The sequence below is a fragment of the Oncorhynchus tshawytscha genome, linkage group LG08 (assembly GCF_018296145.1).
Source record: "Oncorhynchus tshawytscha isolate Ot180627B linkage group LG08, Otsh_v2.0, whole genome shotgun sequence".
Taxonomy (NCBI): domain Eukaryota; kingdom Metazoa; phylum Chordata; class Actinopteri; order Salmoniformes; family Salmonidae; genus Oncorhynchus; species Oncorhynchus tshawytscha.
Genome location: NC_056436.1, coordinates 30,091,618 through 30,099,912, shown reverse-complemented (window position 1 = coordinate 30,099,912; position 8,295 = coordinate 30,091,618). Strand labels below are relative to the sequence as shown.

Genomic DNA, 8,295 nt, shown 5'->3' with positions numbered 1-8,295 from the left:
GGAATACATTTTTACAAGATCAGATTCACAGCCGATTCTGACTAAAACCACTAGGTGTATTTGTCCTTAATACAAAAACTTGAAGGGGTGAAGATAAAAAATGGCATGTTTAATGCCTAAATGAAATTTGTATGAAACACTATTTAGTGTGCAATTAATCCTGTTATGATATTATGCTGTTTTAACAAACCATGCAAGGTATAACCACAGGTGTGATATAACATGACCCTCTTCATACCGATCTGTGCAAGTTTACAAGCTGAAATATGAGCATGTCTGTGTGTTAGAGAATTGTATGTCAGGTGGGTATACGTTTTCTGCAGAGTTACTTGACACCCAGGTAAGGTAAAATGGTAGCATATATTTCTTTGAAGTCAGATGAGCTGAAGTGGGATTAACAGACACACTGGTCCTCACTTCTGCCAGTGTGACCATAGTACAGGACCATGACGTTCATTGCTAAGACCTATGATCTGAAGTCCACAATGCTGGAGGGGGATTCAGTAGACTGTGTTCCGAAGGGCGGTTGGTCCTCATTGAGAATGTGGCATCCCTCTGAGGGACAACCACACAGGACTATAGCCAGCTCAACCTGCCCCAGAGCAAGTACCCTCACCAGCTATTTCTATTTTTTTTTCACCTTTAACCAGGTAGGCTACTTGAGAACAAGTTCTCATTTGCAACTGCGACCTGGCCAAGATAAAGCATAGCAGTTCGACACACACAACAACAGTTACACATGGAATGAACAAAACATAGTCAATAATACAGTAGAAATAAGAGTCTATATACAGTGAGTTCAAATAAGGGAGTTAAGACAATAAATAGGCCATGGTGGCGAAGTAATTACAATATGGCAATTAAACACTGGAATGGTAGATGTGCAAAAGATGGATGTGCAAGTAGAGATACTGTGGTGCAAAAGGAGCTAAATAAATAAATACAGTATGGGAATGAGGTAGGTAGATGGGTTGTATACAGATGGGCTATGTGCAGGTGCAGTGATCTGTGAGCTGCTCTGACAGCTCGCAGGTGCAGTGATCTGTGAGCTGCTCTGACAGCTGGTTCTTAAAGCTAGTGAGGGAGATGGGAATATCCAGCTTCAGTGATTTTTGCAGTTCGTTCCAGTCAGTGGCAGCAGAGAACTGGAAGGAAAGGTGACCAAAGGAGGAATTGGCTTTGGGGGTGACTAGTGAGATATACCTGCTGGAGTGGGTGCTGCTATGGTGACCAGCTGGCTGAGATAGGGCAGGGCTTTACCTAGCAGAGACTTGTAGATAACCTGTAGCCAGTGGGTTTGGCGACGAGTATGAAGCGAGGGCCAGCCAACGAGAGCGTACAGGTCGCAGTGAAGGGTAGTATATGGGGCTTTGGTGACAAAACGGATGGCACTGTGATAGACTATATCCAGTTTGCTGAGTTGAGTGTTTGAAGGCTATTTTATAGATGACATCGCCGAAGTCAAGGATCGGTAGGATGGTCAGTTTTACGAGGGTATGTTTGGCAGCATGAGTGAAGGACGCTTTGTTGCGAAAGAGGAAGCCGATTCTAGATTTAATTTTGGATTGGAGATGCTTAATGTGAGTCTGGAAGGAGAGTTTACAGTCTAGCCAGACGTATAGGTATTTGTAGTTATCCACATATTCTAAGTCAGAGCTGTCCAGAGTAGTGATGCTGGATGGGCGGGCAGGTGTGAGCAATGATTGGTTGAATAGCATGCATTTAGTTTTATTTGCGTTTAAGAGCAGTTGGAGACCACGGAAGGAGAGTTGTATGGCATTGAAGCTCGTCTGGAGGTTAAGAGTGTCCCAAGAATGGCCAGAAGTATACAGAATGGTGTCTGCGTAAAGGTGGATCAGAGAATCACCAGCAGCAAGAGCGACATCATTGAAGTATACAGAGAAGAGTTAGCCCGAGAACTGAACCCTGTGGCAGCCCCATAGAGACTGCCAGAGGTACGGACAACAGGCCCTCCGATTTGACACACTGAGCTCTATCAGAGAAGTAGTTGGTGAACCAGGCGAGGCAATCATTTGAGAAACCAAGGCTTTTGAGTCTGCCAATAAGAATGTGGTGATTGACAGAGTCAAAAGCCTTGGCCAGGTCGATGAATACAACTGCACAGTAATATCTCTTATCGATGGCAGTTATGATATCGTTAAGGACCTTGAGCGTGGCTAAGGTGCACCCATGACCAGCTCTGAAACAGATTGCATAGCGGAGAAGGTACGATATGATTCAAAATGGTCAGTAATCTGTTTGTTAACTTGACTTTCGAAGACCTTAGAGATGTAGGATAGATATAGGTCTGTAGCAGTTTGGGTCTAGAGTGTCTCCCCCTTTGAAGAGGGGAATGACTGCGGCAGCTTTCCAATCTTTGGGAATCTCAGACAATACAAGAGGTTGAACAGGCTAGTAATAGGGGTTGCAATTTCGGCAGATAATTTAAGAGGGGGTCCAGATTGTCTAGCCCGGCTGATTTGTAGGGGTCCAGGTTTTGCAGCTCTTTCAGAACATCTGCTATCTGGATATGGGTGAAGGAGAAATGGTTGTCGCTTGGGCGGGTTGCTGTGGAGGGTGCCGGGCAGTTGACCGGGGTAGGGGTAGCCAGGTGGAAAGCATGGCCAGCCGTAGAGAAATGCTTATTGAAATTCTCAATTCTAGTGGATTTGTCGGTTGTAACAGTGTCTCCTAGCTTCAGAGCAGTGGGTAGCTGGGATGAGGTGTTCTTATTGTCCATGGACTTTACAGTGTCCCAGAACTTTTGAGTTTGTACTGTGGGATGCAAATTTCTGTTTAAAAAAGCTAGCCTTAGCTTTCTTAACTTCCTATGTATATTGGTTCCTAACTTCCCTGAAAAGTTGCATATCACGGTGGCTATTCGATGCTAATGAAGAACGCCACAGTATGGTTTTTGTGCTGGTCAAGGGCAGACAGGTCTGGAGTGAACCAAGGGCTATATCTATTCCTGGTTCTACATGTTTTGAACGGGGCATGCCTATTTTAAGATGGTGAGGAAGGCACTTTTTAAAGAATAACCAGGCATCCTCTACTGTCGGGATGAGGCCAATGTCGTTCTAGCATACCCCGGCCAGGTCGATTAGAAAGGCCTGCTCGCAGAAGTGTTTTAGGGAGCGTTTGACAGTGATGAGGGGTGGTCGTTTGCTCGCAGACCCATTACGGATGCAGGCAATGAGGAAGAGATCGCTGAGATCTTGGTTGAAAACAGCAGAGGTGTATTTGGAGGGTGAGTTAGTTACAATGATATCTATGAGGGTGCCTGTGTTTACGGATTTGGGGTTATATCTGGTAGGTTCATTGATAAGTTGTGTGAGATTTGAGGGCATCAAGCTTAGATAGTTAAGCATGTCCCAGTTTAGGTCACCTAGCAGCACGAGCTCAGAAGATGGATGGGGGGCAATCAAGTCACATACGGTGTCGAGGGCACAGCTGGGGGCAGAGGGTGGTCTATAGCAAGCAGCAATGGTGAGAGACATGTTTCTGGAAAGGTTCATTTTTAGAAGTAGAAGCTCAAATTGTTTGGGTACAGACCTGGATAGTAAGACAACCTGCAGAGTTCTATATTTGCAGTAAATTGCAACACCGTCCCCTTTGGCAGTTCTATCTTGTCGGAAAATGTTAGGAATGGAAATTAAGGTTTTTGGTGGTCTTCCTAAGCCAGGATTCAGACATGGCTAGGACATCCGGATTGGTGGAGTGTGCTAGGGCAGTGAATAAAACAAACTTACGGAGGAGGCTTCTAATGTTAACATGCATGAAACCAAGGCAACAAATGAGAGAGTCTGGGGGATGGGAGTGGTAGTAGACACTGCGGGGCCTCGATTGACCTCTACATCACCAGAGGAGTAGGATAAGGGTATGGCTAAAGGCTAACAGAACTGGATGCCTAGTTTGTTCAGAACAGAGAGTAAAAGGAGCAGAGTTCTGGGCACGGTAGAATATATTCAAGGCATAATGTACAGACAAAGGTATAGTAGGATGTGAATACAGTGGGGGTAAACCTGTGCATATAGTGATAATGAAAGAGATATTGTCTCTAGAAATAGCATTTAAACCAGGTGATGTCACTGCGTGTGTGGGGGGTGGAACTAAATTGTTAGTTGAAGCGTGTTGAGCAGTGCTAGAGGCTCTACAGTGAAATAAAACAATAGTTACAAACCAGAACAGCAATCGACACGGCATGGTGACGTTAGGGAAAGGCATGCGTAGCCGGGTGATCATACAAGTCTACTGGGTGGCTTCAGGCAGCTAAATATGTATAGTGGCCAAAGAAATATGTCCGAAGGGCCTCTTAAGCCAGCAGTCCGATGTGCTTTAGATAGCTAGCAGGCCGCAGATTAGCGGCTGTGCGTTCAGGGGTCGTTAGCTGCTATAATTCAAGGTGGATAAAATAAAAAATAATACAAATTGAAATAAATAAATAGGTTCAGAGCTTGCGGTAGGAATCCGGAGATATCAAGACGAATAAGTCCGACTAGCTCTGGTTTGAGTCTCGCTGTACAGACTGGCGAGAGTTGTCCGGAATAAAGGTAGCTGATGACCGCTAGCAAAGGATAGCTGACTGCTAGCTAGTGGCTTCGGAATGTATTCGATGGGCCTCGTAAGCCAACAGTCTGTTGTGCTCTAGACAGCTAGCATTCAGGGGACGTTAGCTGCGAAGGTCGGAAAGTGAGAAGGTTCAGAGCTTGCGATAGGAATCCGGGGATATGGAGAGAGATGGGTCCGGTATGCTCTGGTTGAATCGCGTTGTACAAACTGGTGAGAGCTTTCCGAGCTAGAGGATAGCTGATGATCGTTAGCTGGCTAGTTTATGTTGGAGAGATTCCAGTAATCGAGGCAGACATACGTTAGTGGAAAAAGCGGGTCGACACCACATTGGGTGAGGCGGGTTGCAGGAGAGTAGTTTGAAGTAAGGGTTTAGAAAAATATAAGATATAAGAAAAATACACTGCTCAAAAAAATAAAGGGAACACTTAAACAACACAATGTAACTCCAAGTAAATCACACTTCTGTGAAATCAAACTGTCCACTTAAGAAGCAACACTGATTGACAATAAATTTCACATGCTGTTGTGCAAATGGAATAGACAACAGGTGGAAATTATAGGCAATTAGCAAGACACCCCCAATAAAGGAGTGGTTCTGCAGGTGGTGACCGCAGACCACTTCTCAGTTCCTATGCTTCCTGGCTGATGTTTTGGTCACTTTTGAATGCTGGCGGTGCTTTCACTCTAGTGGTAGCATGAGACGGAGTCTACAATCCACACAAGTGGCTCAGGTAGTGCAGCTCATCCAGGATGGCACATCAATGCGAGCTGTGGCCAGAAGGTTTGCTGTGTCTGTCAGCGTAGTGTCCAGAGCATGGAGGCGCTACCAGGAGACAGGCCAGTACATCAGAAGACGTGGAGGAGGGCAATAATCCAGCAACAGGACCGCTACCTCCGCCTTTGTGCAAGGAGGAGCACTGCCAGAGCCCTGCAGAGCCCTCCAGCAGGCCACAAATGTGCATGTGTCTGCTCAAACGGTCAGAAACAGACTCCATGAGGGTGGTATGAGGGCCCGATGTCCACAGGTGGGGGTTGTGCTTACAGCCCAACACCGTGCAGGACGTTTGGCATTTGCCAGAGAACACCAAGGTTGGCAAATTCGCCACTGGCACCCTATGCTCTTCACAGATGAAAGCAGGTTCACACTGAGCACATGTGACAGACGTGTTGTAGGGAGGTCATACAGGCATGTGGAGGCCACACACACTACTGAGCCTCATTTGACTTGTTTTAAGGACATTACATCAAAGTTGGATAAGCCTGTAGTGTGGTTTTCCACTTCAATTTTGAGTGCGACTCCAAATCCAGACCTCCATGGGTTGATATATTTGATTTCCATTGATATTTTTTGTGTGATTTTGTTGTCAGCACATTCAACTATGTAAAGAAAAAAGTATTTAATAAGAATATTTCATTCATTCAGATCTAGGATGTGTTATTTTAGTGTTGCCTTTTATTTTTTTTAGCCGTGTGTATATAAAAATATATATACATGGGACACGACAAGACGAAGGACAAATTGGTCTGACTGCTACGCCATCTTGGATCATTTTGTGGTCCTGGGTTTCCCCTGCAATTGGTTTGGCTACCAATTCATTATGCAACATCTTGGCCTGGTTATGTGGTTCAGTGAAATCCATAAAAACAACCTAATCTAGTAAAATATTCTGTTACCAGTATGAGTTAATTTAATAAATCATGAATGTCGGATGAGAATGTTAGTGTTTTACAGGAGAACTATTCAGGATCTCCCCATTTTAACTCATTGCGGTATGTGCAACCAGGAGATGGCTTCCAGCCTGGCTTCACGGTCTTTGAGAAGCGTGACGTGAATGGAACCAACACCCACCCTGTCTTCGTCTATTTGAACGACAAACTTCCCTACCCTGATGATGATGATCCACACTCCCTCACCCAGGATCCTAAATTCCTCACCTGGAGTACCATTAGCAGGCCAGACATTTTGAGAAATTCCTCATTGTGCCAGAAGGGAGAGCCCTTTAAACAGTACAGCAAAAAATGTGAAACTATCAACATGGAGCCTGAAATCCAAAGCCTGAGTCTAACCAAGACCTGAAAATGGCATTGAAATGTTTTTCTTGTGCACTACTCTTTCTGCTACACAAATGACTTCACATCTATGATGGTAGAGAGGACCTATTATGGTGTCGTCCATCCTTTTTGAGGTTTATTGAACGAGGGTAATATTCTAAAAACCTATGGGAATATTATCTGAAGCCTTGTAAATGCTCAAGTGTTTGTTGGTCATGTTTCGATAGTTTGTCTTACTCACAATGTAATGGAAAGCATCAGATATATTTTTGTTGCTCCTCTAACATATACTCCGCTATGTATTTATTTGGAAAGTGAAAATAATGTTTGACTATGCTAACTTGTTGGTTGTTTTTGGTTGTTTCCTATTATTTTGTGCCCAATAGAAACTAATGGTAAATGTGTTGTCATTTTGAAGTCACTTTTTTTTCAAATAAGAATATAATTTGTTTCTGAAATTACTTTGACATTAAAACATTTTGAGCATTACACATCTGATTTAGTAGCCTACTAGTTCATTCCCCCAAACATGCTAACCTCTTTCCATTACCAATAATAGGGGAGGTTAGATTTTTTTTTTTTTTTTTGGGGGGTGCAGTTCATGATATGACATGCCTGTGTAACTTTCTCATTCATTATTCACAATGCATTTATGATTGTGTAATCATGGTACATTAATATCCTATTCCTATTTACAATAAGTGTCTGACTTAGTGAACCCTTTCCTCGCTCTATTCCCATGCTGGCCAGCAGGTGATGCCACTGTCTCATTGAGGAAAAAGTAACATTATTGTCAAGTTGACATATAACTGTAGTTGGAATGAAGTTATTGTATTCTACTTTTATTACCCAAAAAGTATCTAATTGTTCCACCATACAGCACGTGTAGTAATCATGTTATAATTTTACATTGTCTAGTTTCACATGACATGTTATTTTAACGATTTAAAGACCTTTTGTGTTGTAGAGTAGAAATAATATATTAGTTGTACAGGTGTTGTATATCTTGTTTAGAAAGGTACTTCCAGGTAATTCCCCTGCACTGAACCACATTCATGATGATAGAGGCTGGCCTGCTATAATAGATCTGTTTCTGTGTCTACAGGCATTCGCATATGTAATGGTGCCAAGTTTCTCAACATCACACCCCCTTCATTTCTGCAGTCCCCTTGTCTACCCTGTCCATCCTGTGTCCTCACTGAACACTAGAACACCTCCAGTCATTCTTCTGATCCCCATTGTTTTAGTTCCAATAAATGGGAAGTTTTGGCAGAGCCACCCAGCAGTAGAGGAAAAAATGGACAATTGCATGTCTTCTCAAATAGTCCCCTCTACTGCTGATTGAGAGACAGTGCTGCTGAGTAATCCCCTAATGTAATTTATGTTATGGCAGTCCCTGGAGAGATCTGTGACAACAGTGAAAGGTTAGGCTACTCTTCTCTGAGAGGTAGCTATGCATTGTCTCTAAAGCCTGTGTTCTTTTGCAAGTAGAATGAGTGCCTTGACTAATGCAATATCGTAGCTCAGTCCAGCAACAACACATAGCCCCTATACCCCCATAGCCAAAATGTACAATAACTCTAGCCTATAACTCGTTATGGGAAACAGAAAGCTCATATGACACGGAAATTATTGATTGCATTTAATCAGCGGCAGGGTAGCCTAGTGGTTAGA

The 8,295-nt window shown here is 43.6% G+C and overlaps 1 pseudogene; it reads left to right on the top strand.

Annotated features, from left to right (window-relative positions):
* Positions 1-318: 318 nt before the first annotated feature.
* Positions 319-7,110, top strand: LOC112256672 (annotated as a pseudogene).
* The last annotated feature ends 1,185 nt before the right edge of the window (positions 7,111-8,295 follow it).